We start from the raw sequence: 15,988 nt of genomic DNA on the forward strand, positions 1-15,988 counted from the left end.
GTACTGAGAGTGTTATTGACGTCTTAATCCTCCTTTTCTTTTCCCTTTTCCCTCCCAACTCTCAACATAGACTTGACCGCCCGTTCTCCATGGTCCAGCAGTTCTCTTACGTGCCATACACCTTCACATGACACCACTTGGACGCTCATACCCACCGTCAATATTGAATACATGCAAGTTTTGTCTCATCCTGGACTGGTGTTAATAGGGGTGTTAAAAGTTCATGTCAGTGGTTCTCTTGTTTTAAAGGAATTCGCATAAGCAGACTGTTCCTTGATTTAGTCTGGAATTGAACCCGCTCCCTTTTAGACAGCAGACCACTTCTCTAACCACTTGATCACCACCTGTTGGCTGTCAGTGAAGGTGAATTTGCAGATCACCAAAACTGTCTTTATTACTGATCAAAATATTGTAATTTTTATATGCTCAGTTATCAATACAGTCAGCTCAATCATCGTGTTATCTGTCTGTCTATCTATCTGTCTATCCATCTGTCTGTCTATCTATCTATCTATCTATTTCATTTGATTTTATTTATAGCGAGATTCCTTAACGAGGGAAGTGTGGCTACAGTCAAATATCCTCCATTTTATCCTGTCCTCTGCCATCAAGGTATGCTCCTTCCAACTCACACCTCCCTCATTCATATACCTTTCCTATCTAACTCATCCTCGGTCTCCTCCTCCCCCTCTTTTCTCCTACGCTTCACTCACATACACTCTCCTAGTCCGTCTCTCTTTCTCATTTCTCTCCACGACATCTTAGAATAAGGTCGGGGAATAGAGAAAAGTGGAGGAACTGAGCAACGCAGGAAAGGATATGATAACGTGAGTTGAGAGAGAGAGAGAGAGAGAGAGAGAGAGAGAGATAGGCCGGGGAATAGAGATAAGGTACTGGGGAGGCTGGAGAGGGATGTGATAGCATGAAAGAATGGAGAGAGAGAGAGAGAGAGAGAGAGAGAGAGAGAGAGAGAGAGAGAGTAGCAGAGAAATAATACGGTATAAAAATAGGAATATACCAGTGACAAGTAAATAAGGACGAGAATGGAAAAAAAAAAAGTGGGAGAAAGACATGGAAAGAGCACAAGAGAAAAAAAAAGAAAAAGAATGTGAAAAAAGGAGAAAGAGTGGAGAAATTAAAACAACAGAGCGATAAAATATGAAAAAGGCCGCATGAAAAGAACAAGTCTCAGTTTTATGTTTTATTTTCCCATTTCACTTCGCTCATGCATGTATTATTTCGCTCTGCTCTTTCATTACGAACTGTTTCTCCTCTCTCTCTCTCTCTCTCTCCAAGTTCAGCCGAATTGTTGTCTTTTCTTGATAGGCAGCGTTTCCATTTCTAGGTATAACTCTTTTCTTCCTTTTTTTGCTTCCTAATCGTCTGTTTGCTCTTTCTCTTTTCCATTTCTTCTTATTCTACCTTCTTTTTCTTCTCCTGTTTTTCTTCTTAATCGTTCGTTTTCTCTTTCTCTGTTCTTTCTGTCTTGTTATTTTTACTCCATTTTCTTCTCTTCCACCTTTTTTCTTCCTAATTGTCTGTGTTCTCATTTCTTTTCTTTGCCTTCTTACTCCGTTTTCTTCTCCCCATTTTCCTCGTAATCGTCTACTTTCTTTTTCTCTTTTCTTTGCCTTGTCCTTCTTATTCTTTTTTTTTCTTTACTTGGTCTTCTCTCCCCTGTTGTCTGTGTGTTCTTACCTTTTAGTCTTTCGTCTCTGTTTTGTTGTCTGTCTTGCTGCCCTTCCTTCTTATCTTCTTTCCGATTCTTTCCATCTTTTTCCCATTTCTCTTTTTACACCATTATTCAGTTGTTTCTGAAATACGCATATAAAAGATAATAATATTTAAGGTGCACACAAAAAGAGTATAACAATTCCAATATTTGCTTAGAGATGAGCAATACAGCACAGCAGTATTGATGAGGAGGAGGATGGATGAGATTTACACAAGGTAGTTTAATGTGATGATGATGATGATGATGATGATGATGAGGAGGAGGAGGAGGAGGAGGTTGATAACAATAATAATAATAATAATAATAATAATAATAATAATGGTGCTTAAGATATGTACATTACAGATTTTATAATGCTGATCCTAGCTAATCTGTACACAACATAATTTCACAGCTATTTAATCAACAGAGGTTTAGGCCAGTAACGCATCTCAATGTCTTGGTGTATTCTCTGTTACCTCCCACAAGCACAGAGATAGTGACGAGACAGAGACAGGGAAGGTTGTTTACTTCTGGCATCTGCATAAACCGTGATTCAGAGGATATACAAATTACTGATATAAGCTTGGGAATAACTTTAGGAATAATCTGGGAATATATTAACACTGCGGCGCCACTGAATTGAAACCTCCTTCACTCCTAAATCCCGAATAATAACTGACGTATCACATTACAGACGGTGGGTATTAGTGCAGTCATGGTGACGCGGGTGGAGGCGTGTGGGAAGCTCTGTATTGGTGCATGGGTATAGAAAAATATCTCTGCTACTTCTTGATAAATATTCGACAGCATAAGGAATATCGGACGTGGTGTTAAGAATCTGATGTGTTAAGTCAGGGTTACGTCCTTCTTTTCCTACATCGTTTCACAGTTACGTTAAAAAGTGCGTTAGGTTGCGTTTGCGTTGCTTACCTATACGTTTGGGGGATCGACGGGTTTGTCACTGCATCCAGGAAATTACCTCAAAAGATACAACTCAGATCCAGCCTCTCTGACCTAACCTAACCGCGAACCAGTCTACCTGTGGCCAAACTAGGAACACCTGTAATTACCGTCGTGTCGCCAGTTTCTTCACCTTACGGAAAGTCAGTGGATCTCCCTCTTCGTCCACGGAAAGATGGCGGCGTTATTTTCCATACTAAAACTAGGGAACGGGACGCTTAGTTCCTGTCCAGAGTCAATATTTCCTGAACCTGAATGAAATCGTCTGCAGGTAGAGAAATTAAGCTGTAAGAGACGGCATCGCATTGAAAGGGTAATGGAGACAGAATCCCAATTAATACGGCAGCCCTAAAATGTATCAAATTATCTGTAAGGTGCAAAAATAAAAACTAAGGACATGATACTGAAAGGATGAAAGATGAAATGTGAAATGCACGGAAGGAGTCGAGGAATGGAGGATGAGTAAGTTGTTATCTGTGTTAGGTATTCTGTTGTCATTTCTGTCTCATCATTTCTGCGTAATTTTCCTAGACCTGTTTCATGTGTGGGTGTGGGTGTGGGTGGGTGTGTGTGTGGGTGTGCATTTACTTGTCCTAAATTAAAAGCAATAATCCTTTTAACGCTGTGCGACAGAGTGAATGAATGTGACGTTGAGTATTACATTGCTCAGCCTGTGAAAGCAGTGAGTTAATTAGCCGACACTGGACTCTAATACAGGTGAGTGAGTGAGAGACTGACTGGTTGACTGACTGACGGACTGATTGGCTATCTGGCTGACTGACGTAGACCCAATAAATACAATAAGATGAGTGATTGAGTGTGAATGCCACCTTGCTGAGTAATGGTGTGTTTTCCTCGTCAAAAAAAAAAAAAAAAAATGAGTGAGTGAATATGGTAATGATTCGTGCACTGTTCACCCCACAAAACAAGTGAGGTGGGGGAGGCGGTGGCTGAATCGGTAGAGAGGTGGCCTTCAGTCTTAATGGACCCAGGTTCGAATCCTGGATGGGACAGGGAACAGTTTAAGGATCCGAATTTCATAGACCAGACTTTACTGATCTGCCAGAAAACCCGCACACCTGTCGTAAAAGTACCCCCGTTAATACTAATACACCAGGGAGAGCCTTAGCGTGTATTCAATATGGACGGTGGGTGTTGGTGCCGAAGTGGTGACATGTGGAGGTGTATGATATGGCGGAGGACTACTGGACCTAGGGAACAGGCTGTGAAGACTATGCCCAGAGTCGGACAAATAAAAGACAACACTTAATATATTGCTGAGGGAGCGAACAAGTGAATGGGTACAGAAGAATTGTACTCTCATAATGAAATTGAGTTCTCTATGAAGATACAAAAATTTCGGCCCGTACTGGACTGGGGATATTGGTGCCTGAGTGCGTGACGGCGAGAGTGGGTGCATGAGTGAAAGTGAGTGAGTGATTTAGAGGGAGTGCATGACTGAGTGACGGTGAGAGTGAGTGAATGAGTAAAACCATCTTCACCAATTAAACGAGTAAGTCATCTCTCTCACGGCGATATTCATTTACATATTTCATCCCATTCCCTGTACACGATTTTATTCACTAGTCAGAAGCCATTAAAAACAATTTCTTTGACACTCTCTTGTTGAATAAAGCCTCGTTTTCGCTCATATAGAAAGAGTAAGTTAATTAGCAGACTCCGTAGTGTTGGTCACGTTTGATTAGATGAGGCTGGGTTAGACTGGAGCTATTTTAAGTTAGATTAGGCTTGGTTTAGTTAGTTCAGATTAGGGCAGGTCAGATGGGGTTAGGTTAGGTCAAGGTAAGTTAGGTTGACTTAAATTAGGCTAGGCTGGGTTTAGTTAGATTAGGTTAGGTTATTTTAAGTTAGGTTAGGCAGGATTGACTTAGATTAGGCTAGGCTGGATTAGGATAGGTTAGGTATGGTTTGCTTTCCTTGGGTTAGGCTAGGGTAGTGTATTTCAGGTTAGACAGGGTTAGATTAGATTATTGTTGATTAAATCCCTGTCTCCGTCCATAAAATTAGTTAATTAGTATACGCCATGATATTAATGAGTCTGGGTAGCTGGATTATGTGTAGGTTTACGTCAGAGTAATTACATGGTCAGGGGGTGATTAGGGAAAAGTCAGGGAGGGTCATATGGAGACTCTGGTGGGGGTCAGTGAGAGAGAGAGAGAGAGAGAGAGAGAGAGAGAGAGAAACCCCAACAAAAACCATGGAAGAAATAATGAAGGAAAGATGGAGGGGGTGATGAAGATGATAGGAGAAGATGGAAAGGCCGATAAAAATGATGATGATGATGATAATGATGTTGACGGGAGAGAAGATGGAGGGGAGTGTGATGGAAAGTAGAAAAGAAGTAAGCAATTTAATGAGGAAAATAATGGAGGGTAATTTATCAGCTCTCTCGCTCTATTATCTCTCTCTCTCTCTCTCTCTCTCTCTCTCTCTCTCTCTCTCTCTCTCTCTCTCTCTCTCTCTCTCTCTCTCTCTCTCTCTCTCTCTCTCTCTCTCTCTCTCTCTCTCTCTCTCTGTCTCTCTCTCTCTCTCTCTCTCTCTCTCTCTCTCCTCACTTCCCTCTTGTGTCTCTTCCTCCCTACTTAACTCTCCCTCTCCCTTCTCTTCTTCCCTTCTATCCTCCCTCTGTCTCTTTAACTTCCACTCTCTTCCTCTCTCTCTCACCCTTCCACTTTCTCTCTCTCTCCTCCTCTCTCCCTCCCTCCCTCCGTCCCTCCCACCCACCCACTCTCTCTCCCTCCCTCTCCTCCAGCTGTCACATTGAAAATTATAATATTCCCTCCCCACCCCTTCCCCTTTTCTTCTCCCTCCTTCCCTCTTTCCCTCCCTCCCTCCCTTCTTCTTCTCCTCCCTTCTTCAGTTTTTGCCGCCCCCCCACCCTCTCTCTCTCTCTCTCTCTCTCTCTCTCTCTCTCTCTCTCTCTCTCTCCTTCAAACGCCATCTAGCCTATCATAATAAGCCATCTGCCATCCCCCCCACCCCCACCTCTCTCTCTCTCTCTCTCTCTCTCTCTCTCTCTCTCTCTCTCTCTCTCTCTCTCTCTCTCTCTCCATCATATTACCCTCACTCAAACTTACTATCTCTCCATCTCTCCAGTCTCTCTTCCCGAAACGAGGAGGAGGAGAAGGAAGGGAAGGAGGAAGATGGATAGGAAGGGATGATGATGATGATGATGATGATGAGGAGGAGGAGGAGGAGGAGGAGGAGGAGGAGGAGAAGAAGAAGGACGAGGAGAATAAAGATGCTGAAAGAGAGAAGACAACAACAACAAGGAAAGAAAAAGTCATCATCATCATCATCATCATCATCATCACCATCATCACCATCATCATCATCATCATCATCATCATCATCAAGGAAGGAGGGGAAATAAATAAAAAGATTGATGCAGTAGTAAGTCCATTTAGAAATAATAGTTCTTCCTCTAACCATTAACTCCCGTGTGTCCCATTTATCACACTTCCCTCTCTCAGCCACACCACCACACTCCACCACATTGCCACCACACTCCACCGCACTATCACACTACCACCATAGCACTCTTGATCGCACTGCCATAGTCCACCACATAAGCACACTATAACACGATATCACCACACTCCACAGTATCACCCCACATCACCAGTTCCTCATTCCACCACACTCCACCACAGTACTACATTCCCCACCATTCTACCACATTCTACCACACTCCGCCACACTACCACATTCTTCCCCCATTACAACACTTCACGACCATACCACACTCATCCACACTCCATCAGACATACCCACACACTTCAGCACACTACCACACCTTCCATCTCACTACCACACACTCTTCTTCACTACCACACTTCACCTGCAACCACCCACTCTACCTAACAGTGAGGTGGAGTGAGGTAACTTTAAGGGATGGTGAGGTGGAGCGAGGTAACATCAAGGGATAGTGAAGTGGAGCGACGTAACTTTAAGGGATTGTGAGGTGGAGCGAGGTAACTTTAAGGCAGGGGTGGGGAACCTTTCTCTTATTAAGGGCCATTAGGATATTTTTAACATCATTCGCAGGCCATACAATTTTATCAACTTAAAATGAACTGTAGCCCAATATATATATATATATATATATATATATATATATATATATATATAAATATATATATATATATATATATATATATATATATATATATATATATATATATATATATATATATATATATATATATATATATATATATATATATATATATATATATATATATATATATATATATATATCCTCTGACCACAATCTCATCAAAGTCTCATTAGTTAACCCTCTTACACCTCCCCATTCCGAACCTGTCAGGGTGACCCGATGGCACTTTGACAGGGCAGACTGGGATGGATTTAGAAATTATCTTGCTGATGTTCCATGGCAGTCTTTCTTCTCTAGTGATCCCAATTCTACCCAGTCCCACATTTGTGACTTAATACTAGCTGGTATGGATTTATTCATACCAAGTCAACAATTCACTAAAAGATCAAACTCTCCAAAATGGTTTGATGGCAATTGTGCCAGAGCAACAGCCCAAAAGTCATTAGCATATAACTCTTACTTAAAATCAAAAACACCTGAATCACTCTCCCAATTTAAAATTGCTAGAAATCATGCAAAAGCTGTATTAAATCTATCTAAATCAAACTTTCTTCAAAAGCAAGCATCAAAACTACTTAACAACCCTAATGACAATAGAATATTCTGGTCAACTCTTAATTCTTTCAATAATAACTTTAACAAGTCATCTTCCATTCCCCCAATAAAATCTTCAGATGGCAATATTACAAATGACCCACGTGGGAAAGCAGATATCTTTGCTAGTACCTTTGCAAGAAACTCTACCATAGATGATACCAGCCAGAATGTCTCAGTACTGGAACTTGATTCTCCCGAAATTGCCCCACTTAAAATACAGACAAGATTTGTAAAATCCATCCTAGACAATTTACCTACCAACAAAGCTCCAGGCCCAGATGGAATTCCGCCAATTGTTTTGAAAAAGTTTTCCCCTGAACTTGCCTTTGTCCTAGCTAAATTATTCAGACTATGCATACGTACTTCTTTATTCCCAAATTCATGGAAAGAAGCCAATATCCACCCAGTTCCGAAGAAAGGAAGTTCGTCTGACCCCTCCAATTATAGACCAATAGCTATCACATCTTCTCTTGGTAAGGTATTTGAAACTTTAATTAATAAGCATTTTGTTAAACATCTTGAATCCAACAACTTAATTAATGATAGACAATACGGTTTTCGCTACGAAAGATCCACCATTGACATAATCTCTTAACTCATACCATCCATCAATCAATTGATCTTTTTGGAGAAACTCATGCAGTAGCTCTTGATATCTCTAAAGCTTTCGACAGAGTATGGCACCGTTCCCTGCTGTCCAAACTCCCTTGCTATGGACTAACGTCTTTTGTTCCTTTGATTTCTTCTTATCTTAGTGACAGGAAAATAAGAGTAAAAGTAGATGATGTATATTCGAATTTCCACTCAATTAACGCCGGCGTGCCGCAGGGATCAGTTCTGGCGCCAACCCTATTTCTGGTTCATATTAATGATCTCTTATCTGTCACTCACAATCCCATTCACTCATATGCAGATGACTCAACACTACATAGTTCATTCACACTCAGACATCCATTTACAAAGTCTAATATCTCTACCTCTCAACTCAATACAGCCATCTCCATAAATCAAGATCTATCTACAATCAGTGAATGGGGACAAAACAACCTTGTCTCTTTTAATGCTAGTAAAACTAAATATATACACTTTACCACAGAGGCTCATATATATATATATATATATATATATATATATATATATATATATAGACAGATAGATAGATTCGTTCATGAGTTTATGAAATTGCATTTGTGAATTGCCTCGCGGCCCTGATCAAATGGTCTTGCGGGCCTCATACGGCCCGGAGGCCGGACGTTCCCCACCCCTGCTTTAAGGGATAGTGAGGTGGTGCGAGGTAACTTTAAGGGATAGTGAGGTGGAGCGAGGTAACTTTAAGGGATAGTGAGGTGGAGCGAGGTAACTTTAAGGGATAGTGAGGTGGAGCGAGGTAACTTTAAGGGATAGTGAGGTGGAGCGAGGTAACTTTAAGGGATAGTGAGGTGGAGCGAGGTAACTTTAAGGGATAGTGAGGTGGAGCGAGGTAACTTTAAGGGATACAGTGAGGTGGAGTGAGGTAACTTTAAGGGATAGTGAGTTGGAGCGAGGTAACTTTAAGGGATACAGTGAGGTGGAGCGAGGTAACTTTAAAGGATACAGGGAGGTGGAGCGAAGTAACTTTAAGGGATAGTGAGGTGGAGCGAGGTAACTTTAAAGGATACAGGGAGGTGGAGCGAAGTAACTTTAAGGGATACAGTGAGGTGGAGCGAGGTAACTTTAAGGGATAGTGAGGTGGAGTGAGGTAACTTAAATTGTGTACGCGCTTTTTTTTTTTTGTCTGTCTGTCTCTGTTTATCATTCTGTTTACAATTAAACCGAACGTTTTTATGTATGTATGTACGTATGGATGGATGGATGGAATGTTTCTCTCTCTCTCTCTCTCTCTCTCTCTCTCTCTCTCTCTCTCTAACAGTAACTCTTTGCCTTCCTTTGTCCTCCTTTGTATTCCTTTGAGGTCAAATTTCTCACACTGGGATGGCATCTGGAGGTGGTGGGGAGATGAGAGAGAGAGAGAGAGATAATGTGTGTGTGTGTGTGTGTGTGTGTGTGTGGGCGTCAAAAGTTGTGCTGCGAGTTGCGAGGATGTTGGTCATGTTCGGTGGCTCCTGCTGTGTAATTCAATTGTAAGTTGGTGGAGGAGAGGAAGATTGGCTGAGAGGGAGAGAAGAGAGAGAGGGAGGAGGGAGAGGGAAGACATGACGAGAGGGAGGGTAGAGATGGAAGAGTGAGTGAGAAAGAGAGAGAGAAGGGGGGGGAGGAAGAGTGGATGAGAGAGAGGGAGGGAGAGGAACACTGAATGAAAGGGTGAACAGAGGAAGATCAGAGGGAGGCAAGGAGGGAGTAGGGGTGGAAGAAGGAAGGAGGGAGAGCGAGGGAGGAAGATTGGCTGGGACGAAGGATAGGCTAAGATAGGAGGAAGGGAGAGGGGGGGAGGGGGAGAAGGAAGACTGATCGACAGGGAGGGGAGAGAAAGGGAAAGGTGGAGAAGTAGGGGAGGGAAGAGGAAGTGGATAGGGAGGGAAGTAAGAGAAATGAGGAAGAAGGATTGGCTGGGAGGAAGGGAAGATGGAGATGGGAGGGAAGGAAGGAGGGAAGGGAGAGGAAGACTGGTTGACAGGGAGGAGAGTGGAGAGCATATAGAGAGAGGGGAGGGAGGAAGATGTGGGGAGGGAGGGAGATAATAGAAAAATAAAGGAGAATGATCATAAGAGAGAGAGAAGAGAAAATTGGGGGGGGAAGCCTGCCGAATAACATACAGAAGAAAGTCAAGGTGTAACAACAAGACTAAATCGCTGAAGAAGAGGTACAACGAAGCTCCTATGCCCCCTAAAATTCGGAGGAGAGAGAGAGAGTGGGAGAGACAGGATGAGTCTTGCAGAGTTGACCAGGTGTGTGTAAATAATTGACTGAGATTGCCAGTTACCTTTTGCATGAGGGAGCTGCACAGTAAAGGGGCGAGAGTGTGTGGACAGGCAGGGAGTAAGAGCTGGAGAAGAGGAGGGGAGGAAAGGAGGGAAGAGAGGAGGAGAGTTAAAGAGGGAAAAGAGGAGGGGAGGAAAAGAGGGAAGAAAGGAGGGAGAAAATGAGATTGGTGAAAATATTATTGTGTATCAGTCTATCTATCTATCGAACTGTGCCTAACTATCTATATATTTATCTATCAGTGCAATATATACGTAAGTTCACCAAAATGGAACATAAAGAGTGAACACAAAGTACAAAATGTTAGTCTCCGTATTTATCAATGATCTTAACCAATGTGGAGGATGGAAAAGTTGCCATACGTGTTTATTACTATCGGAAATGGAATTGTTTTTCGTATTACTTCACCTTAATATTCACTCTGGCTTGATTGAGAAGTGCAAGGTACCTATACGAGTGAAAATCAAGGTATAAAACAAGCAAGCAGTCTTATAAACAAGCTCAGACTCAAGAAGGTTCGAAAATATAAAAAGTATTGATTATTTTTTTCATCTGTGATCGCTCCCAGAATTTGACCATAAAGACTTAGTTGTTTGAATTTCAGTGAGTCTCCTTGGTTACTACTCAAATCAAACCTTCAATGTGTCTACCTTTCGCCACGAACTTACCTAAAAGGGATTAAGGGATTGGCAGGTTGGAGTAATCGCACTATAGGTTTGCAGTCGTAGGTGTATAGTGATAGAGAATAGTGACTAGGTAAGTAAGGGAAGAAGAGATGCATTGGCTGAGTATAAGAGAGAGAGAGAGAGAGAGTGAGAGGTTACTATCAAACTTGAACACACACACACACACACACACACACACACACACACACACACACACACACACACACACACACACACACACGCAGCTAATGAACGGAATTGTCCCGCAAGAAGTTTAAACACACACATACTCTCACACACTCGTACTTACACGAACACAGAAGCGTAAATGCACCACCAAAGTTGGAAGGGGCCTCACGCAACAATGAACATGATCCTTGCACACACACACACACACACACACACACACACACACACACACACACACACACACACACACACACACACACACACACACACACACACACACACACACACACACACACACACACACACACACACACACACACACACACACACACACACACACACACACCAATATTCATGAGGCCACCAACACTGAAGAGCATGTACAAGTTGCAAGGAGACTCACACTACATACTGCGTGCCATTTGCAATCACACACACACACACACACACACACACACACACACACACACACACACACACACACACACACACACACACACACACACACACACACACACACACACACACACACACACCTCTTTCCCTACCACACATATCGTACACAAAACCCTACCTACTCAAAAGTATTCACAGTTCCCCTCCTAATGCTATCAGTAATGGTGTTCCAGAGGGTTGTGTTTTTTCACCAACTCTATTCTTCTTATTCTTCTGCCCATATTGTACGTTGATCCTTCCATCCTTCACATTTCCACCCAAATGCTCATCGTCCTCTTCTCTACAGTCACTCAGTCACTTCAGCTATTAGGGGATCTGGCTACGACATACCTGGCCTCTCACCTGTCTATTATTTCTGTTGTCTTTAATGTCTCAAGTCCTTAGTTCTGATAATTCACCTCTCCACAAACTTGCACATGACTAACCCCTTGCTTTCCATAACCGTGCAACTCACATAACATCGTCATTCAATAACCTCTGTGTTTCTTTTCCTCCTCATATAGCCTATCGTGGAAAGATGGCATTATTTCGCTTACAGAATCAGCTTCGCAGAGTCTCTGTGAACTGATCGTTTACGTGTTTCTTTAACCATGCATAGTTGCTGACTTTGTACAGGGACTTCATTTACCCCTAAATGTGTATGTTGGAAGGGTGGGGGGGCGAGGGACACATCACATGCAGCTCTTTTGAAACGATAGGCTTTTCGTCTCATCAACTATCCTCCTCTTCATGACTCCCTTTAACCTCTGTTTCCTGTTTGTATGCCGTACTATTGCATTTCTCTCTCTGCTGTAACGGTATCAATGGCCACTGCTCTTTAAACTGTCTACATTTCTTCCCCATCACAGAAAACACACATTGTCCATTTAGCTCACATTTCCCAACCCTATTTTGCCAAGCCCTCCAGCGCAAGATTAAGCTGATATTCTTAGTTTTTCATGCACACAGCTGGTCAGTTCTGGGTCTGTATTCCCCAATCTGTCTTTCCCTCTGTCTCTGACCTCCAGTCGTAGCTGCATTGCGTTCAGGCACCTTGCAATTAACACATCTGGATTTGGGTTGTGTTGTCTAAGTGTCCGTAAAATACAGGGGTTTGCAGGCTTTCATTCTTTGGGTATGTCTTTTTACACACACACACACACACACACACACACACACACACACACACACACACACACACACACACACACACACACACACACACACACACACACACACACACACACACACACACACACACACACACACACACACACACACACACACACACACACACACACACACACACACACACACACACACACACACACACACACACACACACACACACACACACACACACACACACACACACACACACACACACACACACACACACACACACACACACACACACACACACACACACACACACACACACACACACACACACACACACACACACACACACACACACACACACACACACACACACACACACACACACACACACACACACACACACACACACACACACACACACACACACACACACACACACACACACACACACACACACACACACACACACACACACACACACACACACACACACACACACACACACACACACACACACACACACACACACACACACACACACACACATCTTTCCACCAGCAAACTGACGCTGCTGCCACAAGTTGCAAGGAGCCTCACGCGGCGATGCACAGGGGAGTTTTGGTGCTGTGGTCTGCAGTAACACACAATCACACACACACACACACACACACACACACAAATGGACTTTTATTGGTGTGTGTGTGTGTGTGTGTGTGTGTGTGTGTGTGTGTGTGTGTGTGTGTGTGTGTGTGTATGCTTGCGTGTGCGTGTGCGAGCGCGTGTACTTAATATTTTCAGTAATAATCGCCTATACCTACTCTCCGATGCATTTAGTTAGCGATATGCCGTTGCTGCCACATTAACATCGTATTAATATTCCATTTTAAAGCCATTGTCAATATCATGCATTAAATTACAGGTGATGACAACATTCCATTATCACCTGTAAAAAACCTGCTAATATTGAGGGGAAAAAAATACCTGCCTCATAGATTATTTTATTTTGTCACTCTCATATTTCACTAGGAAGGGGAAACTTATTACTCATTTTCCCTCTAAGAACTGGGACATTAAGAGTTTTTTCCTTTCATTTCCCTGCATTTCCTTAGCTAGGTCACTCTTATTCTCCTATACTGTTTTGTTGTCATTCCTCTTTCTTCTGCTGAGACTCCTTCATCTAAATTTAATCATCGCGCTTTTATCAGAATTAATTATGTTCCTCTGTTCATAATATAAGGGCTAAAGAGATTTTTTTTTTGGTAACAGACGTAAGTTCAGTATTTCAGAGTCTTATTCTTACATGTAACATTATGGACAAGATTCTGATAGCTCTCCCTCGTTCCTGTTTCCTCCTTCCGTGTTTCCTGACTCATCCCATTCTTAGGTGAAGTAAACGGTCGTAAGGGAGAGGACGATGACGATGATGTAATATTAAGTCAGTAATTTAAAGTATTATTCATGCGCGTAATAATATGTTTCTCTCTATCCCTAGGTGAGTGGGAGAGAGGCGAGGACAGGAGGAAGAAGAGGCCGTGAGAGGAGAGAAGAGGGGAAAGGAATGAAAAGAGAAGGGAGGAGAGAAGAGAGGAGCTGCGTGGAGAAGAGAGGATGGTGGCGCGTGCGTGTGTTCAGAAAGGTAAGATTCATGTATTCGTATAAGCTAGTTAGCGTAGCGGGTGCGGGGAATTATGTGACGGTGCGTAACACATGTCCTCGCCATAACCTCGCTCCTGCCTCACCCTGCCTCGTATTCTCGGCGCCTTAGGACACCTTCTAACATATCTTTCCCCGTGACTTAGTGTTTTTTGTATATTGCATCTCTGGCTTGCAGGATCTGGTTATGTATATTGCACCTTTCCTATTCTTTTGTACCCCGGGCCCCGACGCTCCTGGTGGGGCAAAAAAGGATTGGATTCTATGATAGACAGTGGGGATAACTCTCATATTTCGACCTTTTAGCTTTGTCCAGGGCGGAACACTGTGATGTCTGTCTATCGTACAGTACAATACTTTTTTTTTTTTTTTTTTTTTTGTCCCATCAGACGAGGTGAAGTAAGGTGGAGCTGCCTGGGTCTCTAATAATGGTCTCCGGAGTTCGAATCTTTCTTTCGCGGATGGCGCTCCTTTTGGGGAGCATGGCAGCTCAGTGGTAGAGCGCATGACTCGAGACCGAAGAGTCGTGAGTTCTCGCCGAGCCCGGGTAAGTTGCCTTGCCGGGAAGAGGCAGCGCTCTCCTGTCACGTAGCTGGTTGTAGCAGCCTGGCTCAGTGGGTTAGAGCGCTCTGACCGAAGGGTCGGAGGTTCGAGTCCACGTAAGGGTCATTGGTAGACACCAGGAAGGGCATCCGGTCATAAAGTGCTACACGCTCCAAAACCAAAAGTCCTCTACCCAGGGGCAACGCCTTTGCCCTTATAAAAAAAAGGGGGGGGGGGAGGGGACCGTAAAATAAATAAAAAATAAAAAAATCAGGTGCGCAGGTGTCAGGGGCTAGGCTACTTGGTCCCGACATCTAAAGTGAGAGTGACCACCCTCCCTCTCCTCTGAGTGACATTATGCGATAGAGAAACCCCAACTACCCTTCAGATGGAGTCCCTCGTGGACCACATTCGGTTGGAGCGCCCTTACTCGCTAGACCAATCTCCAAGTGTAGCAGTGTCAAACAGTAATGGGTTAATATCGGTGACATGTCATTGTATTCTTGCTGCCTTCATACGATTTTATTCAGATCACGGGAGACTTTACGAGCGGGAGGGTTAGATACAGCCTACAGTAACTGCCTCCACCAGCAGTCATTTCCAAAGCTAAATTAAATGCTCTGGTGAGAGGCCTGAATGATATATATATATATATATATATATATATATATATATATATATATATATATACACGTCAACCAATTAAATTACTCGCTGAAGAAGAGGTCCTACGAAGGTGATGTTGTAGCCGCTATTTCTTAGTGATATATCGAAGTCTATACAGTATATATTGCACCTCAGTAATTGTTATGCTGTTTATGTCTTCTGAGCCAATAATTTGCAGAAATGCTTTATTATAGAATATCAAGAACATATATGCATGATATTGTTATGGCTAGAAGTTCATAACGCCTTGTGGCTAAGCTGATGGCCAGGTGTTATCAGATTAAAGGATGGATGTCATTAGTAAACAAGGACGCTCATTAGTACCTCATAAGTAAGGCCCATCGACTTTCACGCAGCCACTCCTTAGTCTTCAAGTTAGGG

This window comes from Coenobita brevimanus, chromosome 90, assembly GCF_032717465.1.
Source record: "Coenobita brevimanus isolate Jiangsu-jjx chromosome 90, ASM3271746v2, whole genome shotgun sequence".
NCBI lineage: Eukaryota > Metazoa > Arthropoda > Malacostraca > Decapoda > Coenobitidae > Coenobita > Coenobita brevimanus.